The sequence below is a fragment of the Diceros bicornis genome, chromosome 10 (assembly GCF_020826845.1).
Source record: "Diceros bicornis minor isolate mBicDic1 chromosome 10, mDicBic1.mat.cur, whole genome shotgun sequence".
Lineage (NCBI taxonomy): Eukaryota > Metazoa > Chordata > Mammalia > Perissodactyla > Rhinocerotidae > Diceros > Diceros bicornis.
Window position 1 is genome coordinate 80,195,006 of NC_080749.1, and position 20,562 is coordinate 80,215,567.

At 36.0% G+C, this 20,562-nt stretch overlaps 1 protein-coding gene across 4 annotated transcripts in view; it reads left to right on the forward strand.

The window, feature by feature from the left end:
* BMPR2 (bone morphogenetic protein receptor type 2) overlaps nt 1-20,562 on the forward strand; it is a 181,750-nt gene that overhangs the window by 80,747 nt on the left and 80,441 nt on the right. The gene's annotated exons all lie outside the window — the stretch shown is intronic.

Genomic DNA, 20,562 nt, shown 5'->3' on the forward strand with positions numbered 1-20,562 from the left:
TTGTGCATCTCAGCTCAGTTGATACTGTGGTCAGCTTTTTTGAGTACGTACTTTATAGTCTCTTCATTTCCAGAAATTCTACCTGACGTCTTTAATTCTGTTGATTACTTTTAATCATAAGTTCTGGAAAGGAGTGCTACTAGGAAGATGAGCAGAATGTTGGAATAAGACTGAGACCACTATGCATTTTATTTTATTTATTTCTGATTAAACAGGATTTAAATATCAAGATACTACTGGAATACTAATGTTTTAAACTTCTGTTTATGTAAGAAAAGGCTATTTGCAGAAATAAATTTGGCAAGAAGCCTGGTTATATAATGCTTGGTTATAGTCTGATGACCTTTTCTAACCTAGTAACTTATTAAGGTACTGAGCACTCTTTTATAGTACTTGCTCTGAGGCTAGGAAAAGAAAGTCTTTTTGGAGGAGCAGTGTTGTCATAACAGTTTACAATTGTGCTTTAAAGAATAAAAGCAAAAAATGAGTATAATCTCAAACTATTTTTGTTTATATATAGTGCCTGGTATATTTATATAAACTACTAGAACTGTACTATCTACTATGTCACTAGCCACATGTGGCCTATATTGGTCAACTCGAGCTGCCATACAAAATGCCATAGACCTAGTGGCTTAAACAACAGGAGTTTATTTCTCACAGTTCTGGAGGCTGGGAAGTTCAAGTTCAAGGTGCTGGCTCATTCAATTCCCCAGTAAGGGCTCTTTTCCTGGTTTGTAGACAGCAAACCTTCTGGCTATGTCCTCACATGGCTGAGTGGGGTCGGGGAGAGGGGAAGCAAGCTATCTGGGCACTAATAATAAGGGCGCTAATCCCATCATGAGAGCCTCATTCTCATGACCTCAACTAAACCTAATTACCTCCCAAAGGCCCCGTCTCTTAATACTGTCACAGTGGAGGTTAGGGCTTCAACATGTGAATTTTGAAGGGGACACAATTCAGTCCATAGCAGTGGCTATTTAAATTTACATTTAAATTAATTAAAATTAAAAATTCAGTTCTTCAGTTGTGTTAGCCATATTTAAATTGCTTAATAGCTATATCCAGTTATGCATTGCTTAACCATGGGGTTACATTCTGAGAAATGTGTCATTAGGTGATTTCATCATTGTGCAAACATCATAGGGTGTACTAAAGGGGAACAAAATTTGCCACTCCAAAATGTGTCTCTTTAACATAAGGATTGCTTTAGGCTGATTATTTTTAAGAAACAAAAAACTCAGAAAGTGTTTCTTATTACCTTCTCCTTAACTGCCTAAAAGAATTCAGATAAAAATATCTGTCTCCGGAAGCGAGCTATCACCTTAGCATAACATGAACTAGGTGGTAGACAGGGACGAACCTAGAAAAGCCTGCTTGTTGGGCTCCCCTCTGTGTTCTTCTGTTTCTGTGTGGCCAAACACTTGTTTTCCAAACGTTTGCTCCTTTTCACCTGCTTGTGAATTGCGTTCCTTTCCTGTGAAATCCCTGACTCCCCCACCCCCAACATCTTTTTTTGTCTTTAGCTGAGAACGGTATTTAAGGTGAGGGCTTCACGATTTTGGCCACTCAGTTTTCCCTGGTTTCTCCCATGTATACATGTTATTAAACTTTTGTTTGTTTTTCTCCTGTTAATTTGTCTCATGTCAGTTTATTTCTTAGACCAGCCAGAAGAACCTAGGATAGAGGAAAATTTCTTCCTCCCCTACAGTACTTACACAAACCTAGATGGTATAGCCTACTACACACCTAGGCTGTATGGTACTAATCTGGTGGGACCACCATCATATATGTGGTCCCTCGTTAACCGAAATGTTGTTATTCAGCACATGACTGTATAGCTAGTGGCTACTGTATTGGACAGTACAGATTATAGAATATTTCCATCACCCCAGAAAATTATTTTGGATTGTACTAATATAGAGAGTGTTCCGAGGCCTTTCAAGATTGTTATAGATTATATGGAAGAGGTGAATCGTATTTTGGGTAAGAGGCAAGGCTGTGATTGCTTCTAACTTGGAGTCTGCTTTCCTCAGTAAAAACCCATTATAATGAACCCTTTTAAAAGGTAGAGTTTTTTGTTTAGGGGCAATGATTAGTTTCATTGCAAAATTTTGTTTTAAAACCCTACCAATAGCTATATTATTATCATGGTGTGTTCTTTTATATAATTTTTACTTTAAAGTAGTATTGCTAATTACTTGTTTCAGATCTCATCAGAAAGTTTATTTCTTTATGTATAGTATTTTGCAAAGCCCTTTCATATATCTCTGCAAGCCACAGTGAGCCTGGGTTTGGAGATTCCATGCAAACCATACAGTATACCCACATGTGGGTATCTCTTAGAAAGTGCAGAGTAGTATGAATTCTTCTTTCTAATAACAGTAAGTGTATAAGCTGACTTGTATTTTTCCCTTCCTCCCTCCCTTCCTTTTTTTCTTTCTTTCTTTTTTTTTTTTTTTGTGAGGAAGATCAGCCCTGAGCTAACATCCATGCCAATCCTCCTCTTTTTGCTGAGGAAGATTGGCCCTGGGCTAGCATCCGTGCCCATCTTCCTCTGCTTTATATGGGGGACGCCTGCCACAGCATGGCTTGATGAGTGGCGTGTAGGTCCTTGCCTGGGATCCGAACCTGCAAACCCTGGGCTGCCAAAGTGGAGTGCGCGAACTTAACCACTACGCCACCGGGCTGGACCCAACAATATATTTTTTTTTCCAGAGGAAGCTCAATATTTTTCACAAGCTATGGTTTTATTTATATATATTTTTAAGTATTACGGATAAGCCGTTGCGATCTTTGGAAACGTGTTAATTCTTTAATGTCAAACTTTCATTTTTTTTCCCTAGTATCAAACAATAGAATGAGACACTTCTACTCAAAGGGCAAAAGATAGGTTACAAAGTTTCATTTTTCTAAAGTAAGTGATTGGACACCTTTAGCCTAAATGGTATGCTAACACATGGCCAATTCTGTGTAATGATACTTTCTGCTGAAAGCATTCATTTGCCACATCTGTAAAACTGATTTTTTCAAAATTTGAATGCTTAATACTCTTGTTTTCTGTCTTTGCTAATGCCCTCTGTTAGACTTTGGCCTCTGCTCTATTCTTTCAAACTTCCTCTTTATTCTTTCTATATCTCTGAGTTTAACATATTTTCAAAGTAGAAGCCAACAAAATAGTAATCATTTCTTTCATCTCCACATTTTTCTGTATTTTATTTTAAAAAGTTGCTTTCGTTTTTATTTGACGTGAATTTTTTGCATTCTTCAAACCAATTTTCTTATTTATTTTGTTCTCCAGTATGTGTCTGCCTATAAGTAAACTGTTATTTATAACTACAATTTTTATGTCTGCCAAATCTCTCCAGTTTATAAATTGGTTATCACTAGGTTCTAAAAAGCTTTTTTAGAGTTAATTTGAAAAAGCTGTTCTCTATAATTGTGTACAATTTCTAGAGTTTTATATTTATAGACCTAGCTTACATGTTATATCTTGAAGATAGAAAAAGTGTAGGCTGTTCTCAAAATGTTGGACTGAGAAAGTAAGATATCCTGCTGCCAGAAATAAAGTTGTTTTCATACTGTCTCTGGTAGAATCTTTGATTTTTTTTTTCTTTAAGCATTCCCCTTTGATTAAGTGAACTCTCTTCTTTGCTTTCCTAAAATTCTAGTGTTTGTGTGTGTGTGTGTGTGAGGAACATTAGCCCTGAGCTAACAGCTATTGCCAATCTTTCTCTTTTTGCTGAGAAAGATTGGCCCTGGGCTAACATCCGTGCCCATCTTCCTCTACTTTATATGTGGGACGCCTGCCACAGCACGGCTTGATAAGTGGTGTATAGGTCTGTGCCTGGGATCCAAACCCACAAACCCTGGGCCGCCAAAGTAGGGCGTGTGAACTTAACTACTACACCACTGGGCCGGCCCCAAAATTCTAGTATTTTGCATACTTGTTTATCAGACTTTTTGTCAGCTACCACTTGGCTACTCACTTCCAGAATCCTCATGCTACTTCTTTTACCCACTTTTAGTTATTTGGCAAATATGATTTACCAATAGAACTCTACTTATTTCTGTTGAATAAAAATAATAAAAACTACATATTGTGAAAAATAGAACATTATTTAGAATTTTTAAAAGTTGATTCTAGGGCTGGCCCTGTGGCTTAGCGGTTAAGTGCGGGCACTTCGCTGCTGGCGGCCCGGGTTCGGATCCCAGGCACACACCGACGCACCGCTTCTCCGGCCATGCTGAGGCCGTGTCCCACATACAGCAACTGGAAGGATGTGCAGCTATGACCTACAACTATCTGCTGGGGCTTTGGGGGAAAAAAAAATAAATAAAATTAAAAAAAAAATTATATGAAATTAAACAAGAAAAACCCTCACAGTGTTTAAATTGTTTGGCATTTGGCATTAGAATAACTATGCTATTAAGAAAAAGAAAATCATAAGAATACTTGTAAATAGGGTGGAAGAACATCCTTCAATAAATATTGATGAATCTCAAAAATATAATGTTTAAAAAAGCATGTTTCAGGATCCTATGTCCAGCCTTTTTATGCAGATTTTAAAAACACCCTCAAACAATGCCAAATATACTTCATGCATGCGTAAAGATGTAGTAAAAATATAAAAAGATAGATTTAAAGGTTAAACACAAATTTTATGAGTGTGGTTACTTCTCAGGAAACAGGATCGTGGAGGGGTCCAGATAAGTTTCCAAGTGTAGATGTAACATTTAGAATAGAGTCAAAGCTAATATGGCAAAGTATTAACATCTGTTAAATCTAGGTGGTGGGTACTATGGTTTATATTATACTTTTCTGTGGTTTGAAATTGTTTATAATAAAAAAAGAGAAAAAATTCAATAGAAAAAATAAAATTAGTATTAAAGGAGTAAAGAACGGGCATGATACTACAAAATTGAATAAGAGGTCTAGCTGGGAGAAGACCTCGAGAAGCACTTACAGAAGCAGAGTAAAAGATGAAAATGATGAAATAGAATGTGCTGATTTTGGAGACTGTGGATCCATCATATAACTGTCATTTGCAAAATGGAGATAAGAAAAAGGAATGAAAACCGTTATCAAAGTGTAAATTAGTATTATTTTCCTGATCTGAAAAAAGACCAAACTCTTTATATTGAAAAGATTCACTGCATATCAGTAAATACATAATAAAAAGAGAACAGTATTTAGACACATGCTAATAAATTTGTTGAATTAAAAAAGAAAAATAAATCTATAAGCATTTATAATTAGTTCACCCTTCCCATGCTGGTGCAAAGGGACTAAAGTAAAGCTTTACCTCTGAAAATCTAATGCTTATTCTGAGCTGTGCTAACAGTTTTGGCATAAAAATGATGGTTCCAGGATAAAGGGGAAGCAAGAAAACATGAGAGTTTTAAACCCAGAAGCAGCAGTTCATTTGACTGAGACTGGATTCAATTGACCTACGTAACGGTAAAGAAAAGAAAAAATCGCATTCCTTTTACATCCTCTTAGTTATTCGGCATATATATTCACATAATTTGGATTAAATTTTTTCTTTCTTCTTAAAGGTCAGGAATCATACCATAAATTTCTTTTTTATTGCCGTAGTATAGGGATGGGGTAGCATTTTGGAGAGTTTCTTTTACCTGCAAAGCTGTTTTGCATATTGCAGAATATTTAGCATCCCTGGCCACTAGAGTTAAAGCCAGTGAAAACCCCTCAGTCCTTTTGACAACCAAAACAAAACAAACAAAAAAAATACCACTTCCACACATTTCCAATTGCTACCCTTCCTCCACAGGTGATCCTGCCTAAATTAGGAACCACTGTTCAGCTATTAATTTGTACTTAGTGTTAACCAACACATACCAATCAAAATACGAAGTACGGCTGTCTAAATCTTTTAAAAAATGGAATTATTATAGTAATTCCATTTTTTACCGAATTTTTCATCATGCCATTCCATTCCTCCCCCTGCCCATACGTTTTTATTTTAAAAGAGACTTTACTTTTTAGAGTAGTTTTAGATTCTCAGCAAAATTGAGTGGAGAGTACAGAGCTCACGTATACCCCCTTCCAGACTCCTCCATTATCAAAATCAAGTTGAGGAAGTTCCCCTCTATTCCTAGTTTGCTGAGAGTTTTTATCATGAATGAGTGTTGGATTTTGTCAGGTGCTTTTCCTGCATCCATTGATATGATTATGTGATTTTTCTTCTTTAGCCTGTTGATATGATCGATTACATTAATTGATTTTCAGATGTTCAACCAGCTTTGCATACCTGGAATACATCCCCTCATACATTTTTTTTTCAAATGCTCAGCTATAGACAGGCCTTCTGATTTTTTAGTCTTAGCAATTCTGTGTTCAAAACCCCTTCAAGGGGGCCGCCCTGTGGCTTAGCGGTTAAGTGCGCGAGCTCCGCTGCTGGTGGCCCGGGGTTCGGATCCCGGGCGCGCACCTACACACCGCTTCTCCTGCCAGGCTGAGGCCGCGTCCCACACACAGCAACTAGAAGGATGTGCAACTATGACATACAACTATCTATTGGGGCTTTGGGGGGCGGGGAAGAAAAAGGAGGAGGATTGGCAACAGGTGTTAGCTCACAGCCGGTCTTTCTCAGCAAAAAGAGGAGGATTAGCACGGATGTAAGCTCAGGGCTGATCTTCCTCTCACACACACACACACACACACACACACACACAAAGAACTCCTTCAAGGATTCTATTTTTATGCATTGTTTTACCATGCTTCAGTTTCTTCATTTATAAAATGAGATTAAATATTAACACTAAAGTTCTTCTCAGTGCTCTAGTGCTGTGAATCATGTCTAGCATATTTAAGTGGTCATGTGAAAAAGCTCAGCATTTAAAAATGTTTTTTAAATTTTATTAGCGTGAAGTATTTCAAATGTACAAACGCTCAGAGACAGATACTGAAGACTAAGATTTAACAAGTGTTACATTTTATTATATTTGCTCTAGATTTGTTTAAAAAAATGTCTATGTTTATTAAATTAAAGCTCTGCTTTCTGATTTCATTCCCTTTCCTCCTCTCTAAAACTAATCAGTCTCCTTAAGTTGGTATAACTCCTTTTTCATATCTCTATAGTTTTAGCACATGATGTATACATCCATAAACAACCTAAAGTATTATGTTGATTTTTTTAACTTTATATAAATGATATCATGCTGCATAATATTTTTGAAAACCATTTTTAAAAGGAATTACATGGAGAGTAAGATTAATAATTATTCCCATATTTTGTGCTAATTGAATTACATAAATATCTCCTCATTTAATCCCCCCCACCATCCATCAAATTAGGAATTTTTATATTTTCTTATACAAATTAAGAAACTGAAGCAAGTGGGGAAATTGGGATTTGAATCCTGGTTCACCCAACTCTGAAGCCCATGACTTATTGTATACCAGGCTGTTTCCATTTCTTTTCTTTGACAATGCCAGGATTGAATGACTACTTGTAACCTCTCAGTTATGTACAGATTTCCTCCACTATCTGAAAGTAGAGCATTCTTATGAAACCTGAAATGTTTCATAAGCTGAAATGAAGAAGCAATTACCATTAATTTATATGGGAAAATTTTTTGAGCGTTCCCAGACTCAAGAAATAACCTATCAAATCATACCAAATAACACATAAAAGCTAAAATAACGGGGGCCGGCCCGGTGGCGCAAGCGGTTGAGTGCGCGCGCTCCGCTGCGGCGGCCCGGGGTTCGCTGGTTCGGATCCCGGGCGCGCACCGACGCACTGCTTGGCAAGCCATGCTGTGGCGGCGTCCCATGTAAAGTGGAGGAAGATGGGCACAGATGTTAGCCCAGGGCCGTCTTCCTCATCAAAAAAAGAAAAAGAGGAGGATTGGCGGATGTTAGCACAGGGCTGATCTCCTCACAAAAAAAAAAAAAAAAAAAAAAGCTAAAATAACGTTAACATGTAGTAAAAGCAGGAATGATATGATACATACACAGCCTATATAAAGTAGAAATAATGTACATGCAGTGTAGTTTTACCAGAATTGGGAAAACAGCAGGCACACTGGAAGGCTGAGAGGTGGTGGTGGTAATGATGCGTTAGGCTGAGTCATCGGAGGTTGGGTTGGTGGGAGGTACAGGAGAAGGGGTGTAGAAGAGAGAGGAAGAGGGTCATCTATTAACATCTCACAGTTATCACCTGAATCCATCAGGGCAGACAGGTCACCAATGTCTATACCTTCTTCTATGTCTGCCTGCCTCGATGTCAAAGGTCGAGGTTTGTGGTCTGCTGTGGCTGATGTGGAAGGCTTGAAATATGAGAGTATGCTTGACTGCTTAGTCTCTATAACAGCTTTCTACAAAACAAATGCTGAACGCTATTTTTGCTTTTCGCCTTTTATCATAAAAGCGAAAATTGCCTTCAGATTTCTTTTGGTTAGTGAAAACAGGTACTAATGTGGGTCTTTCATAAAAGCAAAGTGACGTAAAGTGAACTTTTGAATAGTGGGGGAAACCTATATATGCCTTAATTTGGGGCATTCTTCAAAGCAATAAAGAATAATAGTCTCCTTTTTAACATCAGAAAATTTTGTAACATCTGCCTTTTGGAATCTGTTGATTTAGAAAATATGTAATGATAAAGAAACTAAGTAACTTAGTTAAGAAAAGTGGTTTCCTGGAGTGGGAGGAGGGGAACATGAGGCAAATGGGAATAGGGTATGAGTGAAACTTTCACTGTATATCTTTATATATTTTTTTAAACCATGTGAAGCATTATCTAGTCAAAATAATTTTAAAGAGAAAAAAGAAATATGTAATTGCTGAATTTACCAGTACTTTAAAGTGGCATTTACTGCTCACAATGGCATCTACTTATATTTCCAAAACAGTTCTGGCTGTATCTGAGGACAACGTGTTCAGTCAGTTTACAGACGGTGCTTGATAAGCTAGTGCACCTGCAGACCTCTTGCAACAACTCTAGGGTACCCACATGGTTGAAGTCCAACAGGTTGGGAATTGCAGTAATAGGCCCCTCTAGGGTCAAGCTTATTTAATGATTCCTGTTCTTCATTAAAGATGACCTTCCCTGATTTTATCAAAAGCAATTTACTGAAAAATGAATTATCATAAGTTTATTAAAATAACAAAATAATTAAAGGGTAATTTTTCCGGTTATTATTTGTAGTGAAACAACAAGGCTGTTTTGCAAACTTGTGTGTTTCTTTGGGCATTTTACCGTTTTTATCTTTACATACTTTGCTAGAAATGTAAATTGATACTTGAAAAAATATATATTTTTTTGAAAATATTTTTTAAACAAATATCCACCAAAAAATTACTATTAAGTAGAATATGATAATTAAAATTTAAGAATGAAAAATGTCCTTTTAAAATTTCAGATCCTTGGGGCTGGCCTAGTGGTGTAGCGGTTAAGTTTGAGCGCTCTTCTTCGGCGGCCCAGGGTTTGGATCCTGGGCGTGGACCTACACACCACTCGTCAAGTCATGCTGTGGCAGCATCCCACATACCAAAAACAGAGGAAGATTGGCAACAGATGTTAGCTCAGGGCCAATCTTCTTCACTAAAAAAAAAAAAAAGAAAGAAAAATTTAAGATCCTTTTAATTTTTTTGTTGTTAAATTGGTTTTAAAATTCTTATTGTAGAAATAATGCATGTCATTCATTACAGAAAAAGAATTAAAAAGGGCAGAGAAATAAAAAGAACATTCAATCCTGACTACCCAGAGATGATCACTATTTATACTTTTGGCTTTTTACTATTATAAACAGTTTAAAATATAAAATATTGATTGAAAATAATTAGAAATTCAAAAGAAAAAGAATTTTTTAAAAATCTAAATTTTTCTGATAAGTTGACCAAATGCCTAATTGGCGTGCATTCTGGAATCAGACAAACATGGATTTGAATCTTTACCCTGATACTTAATAGCTGGGTGACTTGGGATAACTTCCTTATCCCTTTGTGTGATTTAGTATCCTTCTTTTTAAAATTGAAATGATAATGCCCATCTCATAGGATTATTTAGAAGGATCACTAAGAAACCAATTGTAATTTCCATTTAACAGTTAACTGTATAATGTTTTCTGTCTCAAGATAACAAATGTTTGCTATAATTTAAGGAAGTTAGTTTGTGTTTGAGAAAGATAAAATTTTTGACCAAAGCTACAAGAAGATTTCTACTTATCAAGTTACATCTTTTGAAACGCAATATAGAAGTATTCTCAACTTATAATTGATTTTCACATTCTAAGATTATCATTGGCTAGATTTTTTTTTTAACCTTGTCTTGCCACCCTTCAGGCAGGAATTGATTGAAGGTGGTAGACAAATCTTCAGTGTTTTATTATAACCATTGCTATTGATCCTGGTTTAGAGAGGCAGATGAGAGAAAATGGTAGTTCTTCTGACATTGGAAATAAAGCAGTTGTGGTACATTTTAATGGCTGATGAGGGAAGAATTGGTTTAACATAAGCTAGAGACTGGTATTTATCATGGTCTGGTTCTCAACTTCTGACATATCTACAGAGATTTTTAAGTTTGAGATAAATACTTCATGATTTTGACTTCCTTTATACCCACTGTCTCAGAAATATACTTGGTATCACTATCTTGGAAGAATTGAATATAAGCCAGCTAGATTTCAGGAACTTATTTCATTTGAGTTGAAAGGAATACACACATAAATTCTCTTTAATTTGACATGAATAGGTAGATATAAACACACTCCTAAGCAGAGTTGGGTGTTCCATACATTAGATTTACTTTGTGGATATGACTTTAGAAGAGTGAGCCTGCTTTATGTTAAGAAGAAGAATGTTTTATAGGAGATTTTTCCATACATGCTTCAGTTTTTACTTTTGTGATACCTAGAGTTTGTATAGTGAAATTAAATGTTTGTATGACTGCATTTCTTTGAGGATATTGGCATGATGAATATTTGTGGTTATAAGAAAGAGGTTGATGTGAGGAAGAGAGAGGAGGTAAATGGAGTATGAGAAGGATAAAGTATATGGTTGGATGTTTGGTCTCTTATCTATCAGTGATCATTACAAAATTAAAAATGTGTTAAATGCGTATAATTCTGTAGTTAGTGAATGGAACAAACAGTACTGATGGTGTTTGTTCTTTTCTCTATTCATAAATTATAGGAAAACTAATACAAATCATCCAAAATATAAAGTCTGAATTTTTCTCTTGTGAACTATTGATAATTCTTTGGTGTGCTAAGAAATAATAAATACCCTACCATCAGTATGTTAAACTATGCAGTCACCTTTTAGATGTGATTTGAGTGGTGTGATCACAAGAACCCTCACCCTCCTCTCACATCCCTGAAAATCATCCCTCCTGAGTTACTTTGTACTTGAATTTTCTTCATCAGAGATTTCTTTTTGAAATAAAGCATTGCATTTCTTGGAAGTTTTTTTTTTTTAATTAATAAACTTTATTCAAAAAAATTCTTTTTTAATTTTATTTTTTGCTGAGGAAGATTTGCCCTGAGCTAATGTCTGTTGCTAATCTTCCTCTTTTTACTCGAGGAAGATTCGCCCTGAGCTAACATCTGTGCCAGTCTTCCTCTATTTTGTATGTGGGTCACTGCCACAGCATGGCTGCCAACAAGTGGTATAGGCACCCACTCGAGAACCGAACCTGGGCCACTGAAGTGAAGCATGCCAAACTTAACCACTAGGCCGTGGGGCCAGCCCCTAAACTTTATTTTTCAGAGCAGTCTTAGGTTCACTCTTGGAATTGTACATTCTATGGACAAATGTATAATAACATGTATCCATCATTATTGTATCATACAGAATAGTTCCACTGCCCTAAAATATCCTCTGTGCTCTGCCCATTCATCCCTTCCTTGCCACAACTCCTGGCAACCACTGATCTTTTTACTGTCTCCATAGTTTTGCCTTTTCTAGAATGTTGTGTAGTTGGAATCATACGGTATGTAGCCTTTTCAGATTGGCTTCTTTCACTTAGTAATATGCATTCAAGTTTCCTCCATGTTTTTTCATGGCTTGATAGCCCATTTCTTTTTAGTACTAATATTCCAAACAAAGACAGTTTTATGTCTTCCTTCCCAATCCATATACTTTTTATTTCCTTTTTTGTGTCTTATTTCATTAGCTAGGACTTCCAATATGATGTTAAAAAGAGTGATGAGAGGGAGCCTCCTAGCCTTGTTCCTGATCTTAGTGGGAAAAGCTTCAAGTTTCTCACCATTAAGTGTGTTAGCTGGAGGGGTTTTTTGGTAGATATTCTTTCTCAAGTTGAGGAAGCCCTCCTCTGTTCCCAGTCAACTGAGAGTTTTTATCAGGAATGGTGTTGGATTTTACCAAATGCTTTTTCTGTACCTATTGATATGATCATGTGATTTTTTTTGGAAGCCTGTTTATGTGATTGACTATATTAATTGATTTTCAAGTGTTGAACCAGCCTTGCATACGAGGGATAAATCTCACTTGGTTGTGGTGTATAATTCTTTTTATACATTGTTGGGTTTGATTTGCTAATATTTTGTCAATGATTTTTGCATCTATGTTCAAGTGAGATATTGATCTGTTTAGTTTTCTTTTCTTGTAATATCTTTGTTTGGTTTTGGCATTAGAGTAATGCTGGCCTTATCAATTGAATTAGGAAGTATTCCCACTGCTACTATCTTCTGAAAAACATTGTAGAGAACTGGTATGATTTCTTCCTTAAATATTTGGTAGAATTCACCAGTGAACCCACCTGGGCCTGACACTTTCTGTTTTGGAAGGTTATTAATTATTGATTCAATTTCTTTAATAGAGATAGCTCTATTCAGATTATCTATTTTTTCTTGTGTGAATTTGGGCAGATTGTGTCTTTCAAGGAATTGGTCCACTTCATTTAGGTTATCAAATTTGTGAACATAATGGCTGGCTCCATGGTGTAGTGGTTAAATTTGGCGCGCTCTGCTTCGGCGACCTGGGTTCCTGATTAGGGATCCTGGGTGCGGACCTACACCACTTGTCAGCCATGCTTTGGTGGCAACACACATGCAAAATACAAGAAGATTGGCACAGGGCTAATCTTCCTCAAGAAAAAAAAAAAAGGAAAAGAGGAAAATTGGCAACGGATGTTAGCTCCGGGTTAATCTTCCTCAACAACAAAAAAAGAAAAAATTGTGAACATGGGGTTTTTCATAATATTCCTTTATTATCTTTTTTTTTTTTTTTGGTGAGGAAGATTGGTCCTGAGCCAACATCTGTTGCCAGTCTTCCTCTTTTTGCTTGAGGAAGATTGTCCCTGACCTAACATCTGTGCCAGTCTTCCTTTATTTTGTGTGTGGGACACTGCCACAGCATGGCTTGATGAGCAGTGTGTAGGTCCACACCTGGGATCCAAACCTGCAAACCTCAGCCCACTGAAGCAGAGCACGCAAACTTAACTGCTATGCCACGGGGCCCGCCTCCCTTTATTATCTTTTTAATATTCATGGGATCTGTACTAATATCCCCTCTTTCATTTCTGATATTAGTAATTTGTGTTTTCTCTTTGTTTCTTAGTTAGCCTGGCTAGAGGCTTATCAATTTTATTGATCTTTTCAAAGAACCAGCTTTTGGTTTTATTGATTTTTTTTTTTTCCTATTGATTTCTTGTTTTCAATTTCATTGATTCCTGCTTTTTTTTTTTTTTTTGTGAGGAAGACCAGCCCTGAGATAACATCCAATGCCAATCCTCCTCTTTTTTGCTGAGGAAGACTGGCCCTGGGCTAACATCCGTACCCATCTTCCTCTACTTTATATGGGACACTGCCACAGCATAACTTAACAAGCAGTGCGTCGGTGCACACCCGGGATCCGAACCAGCGAACCCTGGGCTGCCGCAGCGGAGGGCATGCACTTAACTGCTTGCGCCACCAGGCCGGCCCCCCCCCCCCTTTTTTTAAGAATACAAATAAAATTTTATTGTACAAAGTTTTAGTATTTCTTTTCTTCTACTTGCTTTGGGTTTAATTTACCCTTCTTTTTATAGTTTCCTAAGATGAAGAAGTCCCTTTTTAAAATTCATATATATATAGAAGAGATTGACATATTAATCCATTAATACATATTAAATAATTGTCTGCATCTAATTGCTTTTAAAATTTAATTTTAAATTTACATAAATAAAATTTACTCTTTTTGGTATACAGTTTTATGAGTTTTGACAAATGTATAGTCATGTAGCTACCGCCCCAATTAAGATACAGAACATTTCCACCCCTCAGAAGTTCCCTTGTGGTACCACTTTATAATCAACTCCTCCCTCCCACCCGTACCAAATGTCTAGCAACTGTTGATCTATTCTGCATCCCTGTAGTTTTACCTTTCCAGAATATCATATAATGAATCATATGGTATATAACTTTTTGAGTCAGACTTCTTTCATTTAGTGTAATGTATTTGAAATTCATTCATGATGTTTCTTATGTCAATAGTTCATTCCTTTTTGTTGCTGTGTAATATTTGTTTATTCATTCTTCAGTTGAGGGATATTAGGATTATAATTTTGGGCCACTACAAATAAGGCCACTATAAGCATTCACATAAAAGTTTTTGTGTGATCTTAGATTTTCATTACATTTAGGTCAATACCTAGGAATGGGATTACTGGGTTAAATGGTAAGTGTATGTTTAACTTACAAGAAACTACCAAACTGTTTTCCACAGTAGCTGTACCATTTTGCACTTTCATCAGCAGTAGTATTCCCGTCTGTCTCAGCATGCTTGTTAGTACTTGGTGTTGTCAAGAGTTTTTGTTTTGTTTTTAAATTTTAGTCATTCTAGTAGGTGTGTAGAAGTATCTCATTGTAGTTTTAATTTGCATTTTTAATGTGAAATTCACATTTTTCATGTGAGAACTTATTTTCCAAATGCCTGTTCATTTTTAATGTAGAGAAGAGGAAATCAGAGATAAAGATAGATAGATCAATTTTGTCCTTGGCATGCTTCTAGGAAAAGCTGGCCAGCAGAAGTTTCCGCATTAAAGGGCTCTGGGTGTCCGGGCATCAGAAGGGAAAGAGGGCGCTTTGCCTGTTTGACCTTGTTACAAAGGACTAGTCTTTGTTTAAACAACAACAAAAACATCCCCAAACTGGAATCTCTCCTCTCAGATATTTAATGCCATAATTAACTGGTATTTATTTTACTGCATTTTACTTTGTTTATATGTAAGGAATACTACGTGAAATGTTCTTTATACCAAGATTCCATAGCACAAGCCTGTTTCTCCCAGTACTAGAACTACTTGGGCAGAGAAAGTTAGGGAGTTTGAATGCTTTGTAAGCTTTTAATAGACAAATGTATTTGATGGGGCACAATGTATTCTCTTGGTAGAGCACATGGTCTTAATGTCAAGTTGCTTTTTTGCAGACACCATACTTTATTTTTCTAGAATATTATTCTTGTTTTACTTTAAACAAAATTTCTATTAAAATTGAACATGTATGGGCCGGCCCCGTGACTTAGCGGTTAAGTGCGTGAGCTCCGTTGCAGGCGGCCCGGGTTTGGATCCCGGGCGCTCACAGACGCACTGCTTCTCCGGCCATGCTGAGGCCGCGTCCCACATACAGCAACTAGAAGAATGTGCAACTATGACATACAACTATCTACTGGGGCTTTGGGGGAAAAATAAATAAATAAATAAAATTAAAAATTGAACATGTACACAAATGTTCATATCAGTTTTATTTCTAATATACCAAAACTGGAAACTACCCAAATGACCTTAAAAGTGTGAAAAGTTAAAACAGATTATGGTAAATCCATGCCATGGAATACTTACTACTCCATAAAAAGTGATGAAATATTGATACATGCAATAACTTAGGTGAACCTCAAGGAAATTTTGCTGAGTGAAAAAAGCAAATCTCAAAAGGATGTGTACTGATGATTCTGTTATATAACAATCATGAAAAAACATAATTAATTATCAAGTTGGAGAACAGATTAGAGTTTGCTGTTGGTTAGAAACGGGAACGAAGTGATGGTGAGCCTAATGGGTTTCCATGAAGGAGTCTTATGACAGTACAGTCAAGTATTTTGATTGTGAATAGTATGTGACAGAATTGCATAGATTTACATTCACATACACAGATGAGTGCTTGAATAACTGCTGAAATCTGAATAAGCTCTATGGATTTGCTAATGTCAATTTCTTGGTTTTGAGACTGTACAGTGATTATATGGGATGTTCACATTGAGGAGAAAGGCATTGGACTTCCCTCTATATTTCTTTCCACTATGTATGCATCTATAATTAGTTTAAAAATAAAAATTTTTTAAATGTAAAAGTAATTCAAAAGTACAGACACTTTTGTTTTTGAAATATATAAGTAATATATGAATATATTTTCCTGAAAATTTAAATAATGTAAGAATATTTGGTAAAAAGGGAAAAGGGCAAATAGTTAATATTTTCAGAGTAGCCATTTTTTCCCTCTCTCTCCTCCCCTCACAGAAGAAAATAAGTAGTATTTTTCAGTGTGTGCATAATGATGTTGCTGATTTACATCTATAATGACAGTTAACTGATGCAGACATGTTAAAACTATGCCATACCTTTACACTCTACTTTCTTGATAGCATTTTATCATGGAGTGGGAAATGCAAGACAGCTGAGTATTCCAGACATGCCGCATCTGTTCCTGGGAATTAAATGCTGTATTTGATTAGCAAATACTGATCCAGGAAGCATATGTAAACAGAAAATGATTATTGTATTCTCAGTAATTTGGCTATATATGTTGGGGAAAATATGATGTTGCCTCTACACCCAGACTAATTTTACAGCTTCATTTATCATAGAATGGTAGAAGACTAGATGATTATTGCCTAGATATTTTAACCTTTGAATGGGAATATGACATTGAGTACAATACATGTAGATATGAAAACTGTCTGCCCTGTTGGAGACTAGTGCTATATAAAATGAGTTAAATACTGATCTTGCTCTAGGAACAAGTGAAGTCAGCTTCCAGATTGGTGGGGGAGATACATGTGAGAACAGATAAAATATTATGCCATGTAATGCTAAAATAGTTATGAGTTAAGAGCTTTGGGAGTGCAGAGAAAGCACATCATTTAACTGTCTGCAGACTTCACTGAAGAGCAGGAAAAATAGCTTTCTGGATATGGGGAACGTTATACGTAAAGGTCAGGAAAGGCCTTGGCGTATTAGTGTGGTGGACACCGCGAATGGAGGAATGGGATGAAGGGCAAGAGGTCGATTGGGTCCCGGGGCTGACTTACCCATTAGGCACAGTAGGCACAGGGCCTAGGGCCCACAGTGTTTCTGAAGGCCCGTGAAAAGGTTTTAATTTCTTTTAAAAATCAGAAGGAAAAGAACTTTTAGATTGAAGAAAATGTTTTAATATCTAGTTTTAATATATTGTCTTTATACCAACACGGTTGTAAAATATAATTTTTAATATTTTTTTATGGAGGAAGGGGCCCATGAACACAGGTTCCTAGGGTCCACAGAGGTGATCATGCAGCCTTCTTAGGTCTTGATCATGAAGGGCCTTATATGTTAACTGAAGAGTCTGGATTTAATTCCAGGAGCATCAGGGAGCTAACAGATTTTAAGCATGATCAGCTTTTGTGAAGATGCCTCTGTCAGCAGTTTGGATGAGACTATTTCCAGTTTAATTATGTTAGTAGTTATGTTAATCAAAATTGTTTTAGTGCTTATTATAACCAAATATCACCTGTTTAAAATGAGGAGAGCAATTTTTTTAAGACCTATGTTTAATCACTGTACCTGGTTAAGGATGTCCTTTAAAAGAGCTAATTAATTGACCATACTTGACCGATCAAAATTTGTCGAGCTGTTGACAAATTTAGAACACCTACAAGTAAATGATCAAGTCTCTGTATGTAATCTGTGACAGGATACTGCTAGGCTATAGTGTTTCTCATTGTATTCTTTGTTTCATCCCTACTTTTCCTGCATTATTTATGAATTCAAAACTTTATACAGCGATATTGCTGAGACTGATTTTAACAAATAGCATTTAAAAAGCTAGAAACAATGGATGTAAAATCCATTTTATAAAATGGATTTTTCTTTGTTTCGACCAGGGAATTCTTGCTAGATCATTATATTATTATTAGAATTTATATTATATTAGAATTTGCTGAATCATAATTGGAAAGAGTTACTCTTAAAATAGGAAATTACAATTGGCCTATACGATTGCCACTGACATAAAATGATTCCTAAAAAGTAGGCTGAAGTTATTTTAAGAAAAAAAATTATTTAGTGAAAACCGAGGGAAATTAAAAATAGGATTCATTCGCCTCCAATTGTACATTTATTGCTTTGATAATCAGTTCAGCTTAGTTGGGGGCGGAGAGAGGAGGAGAAGGAGACACAGGGGAGGTTGGGTTTGTTTGTTTGTTTTGTCTTCTATAAGGAGAATTTTAGATTTCAGTTGTCAAATTATTTAATAATGGCACTAAAAAATTTATACATGTTCAGGCCTTTAGCTACTTTTCAGTTGTGAAGGAAATCCAGGAAGAGCAAAAATACTCATTTTGCATCTATTCTTTCACAAGGGTATACCTTTTCTTTTTATTTTTAAATTGAATAAGGCACTTATTTATTTATGATCTATCTACTTCAAGGTACAGTTAGATCCCTATTCATTATTTAGTATTCAATACAAAATTCTAGTCAAAATGGATAACAGAAGAGGAGAGAAAAAAATTACGATATCTTGGTTATGGAAAACTAGAGATATTAAATTCATAAACTCATTCTGACCTTTCTAACAATCAAGACAAAAAGGGAAACAGAGTGGGTTGTGTAACTTCAATATTTGGTAGTCGGTAAGAAGCACTTAACCTGAGTCACGAAATGGGGTGGAACAGGGAAAAGAAATTATGCCTCATAGATAGATATGCTTTTTCAGATCTATATTATAGAATTTTTGTTTGTAGTTTGAATCTTTTAAGTATAGATCTTTGTGTTGTATGTACTTTATATATAGAAATATATTTGATTTTAATCTTCACAATAATTTGTTAAAGTTTTCAGGTTAGAGGATAATCTAAGGAAATACTGGTGTTAAATGTGCAAGATAATCTAGTAATATAATTAAGCTTGTCATTAAAGGAATTTGAATATGTGACAACATGTGGTAAAAATATGGTAGAATCATAATTAGGCTAATGTCCTAGAATTAGTTTTTATAAGTAGACCGTACTATGTTTTCTGGCCATTTAATTGATATTAGTAAATATCTTCTAGAAGACTGCCTGAAGTGGTTTTAAATTGTGGAAATCAAGTCATATTTATTTTTCAGTAATTACCATCTTTGATTGCTGAATTTGGAAATTACTGTCTGTCTCCAAACAGACTACATAAGATGCTTGAGGGGTAGAACTCTATATTTCCTACTTGTGAACCCCCTATTTGCCTAGCCCAATACTTCGAAGGTGCTTTCTGCTGTATTAAATATGGCAGTCGTGTGTCTAAGTGGTCTTGGACACACAGTTGTTGGCTCTTTCATTTGTTCTCCAGATTTTGGTCCTTAGTTTTTTAGGTTCGGAAACATTTTAATAAATCAGCTCCAGTGCTAAGGTGCTAGTGAATTAAGCCGTACTAAATAAGATAAACACCCAAAATAAAGAAATAAATCAGAAGCCATGAGGAGTACATTGGCCGATTGTATTAGACTCTTGTTATTCTGGCTAGTCAAACACATTAGGAAAGTCTAAGAAACCAAATAAAGATCAGCTGTTGCTTTCAATAACCTTTTACTTCTTTGGTATTCTCAGCACTGGTGTAAATAGTTGTTAGCTGATAAATTATGTGGCAAATGTTCTATCGAAATTAGTTAAATCAGATTATGTATGTGGAGAAAGACTGATTAGCATTGAAAGTACATTGGGTTCTCCCTTTAGTATAAGGGATTATTGGGCATTTTTTCTTCTGGCTATTATATTGTTATTTTTAATTTTAATAATGGAAAGTAATTTTTCCCACTAATAGCCTTAGTTTTTTTATTAAGGTATAGTTTATATACCATGAAATTCACTCTTTTTTTTTTTTTTTTTGTGGGGAAGATCAGCCCTGAGCTAACATCCATGCTAATCCTCCTCTTTTTGCTGAGGAAGACCAGCTCTGAGCTAACATCTATTGCCAATCCTCCTCCGTTTTTTTTCCCCAAAGCCCCAGTAGATAGTTGTGTGTCATAGTTGCACATCCTTCTAGTTGCTGTATGTGGGATGCAGCCTCAGCATGGCCGGAGAAGTGGTGCATCCGTGCGCACCCAGGATCCGAACCCGGGCCGCCAGTAGCAGAGCGCGTGCGCACTTAACCGCTAAGCCACAGGGCAGGCCCTGAAATTCACTCATTTTAAGTGAACAATTCTTTTTTTTATAAATTTACAGAGTTGTGCAACCATTACCACAATCTGATTTTATAATTTTATTTATTTTTCCCCCAAAGCCCCAGTAGATAGTTGTATGTCATAGTTGCACATCCTTCTAGTTGCTGTATGTGGGACGCGGCCTCAGCATGGCTGGAGAAGCGGTGC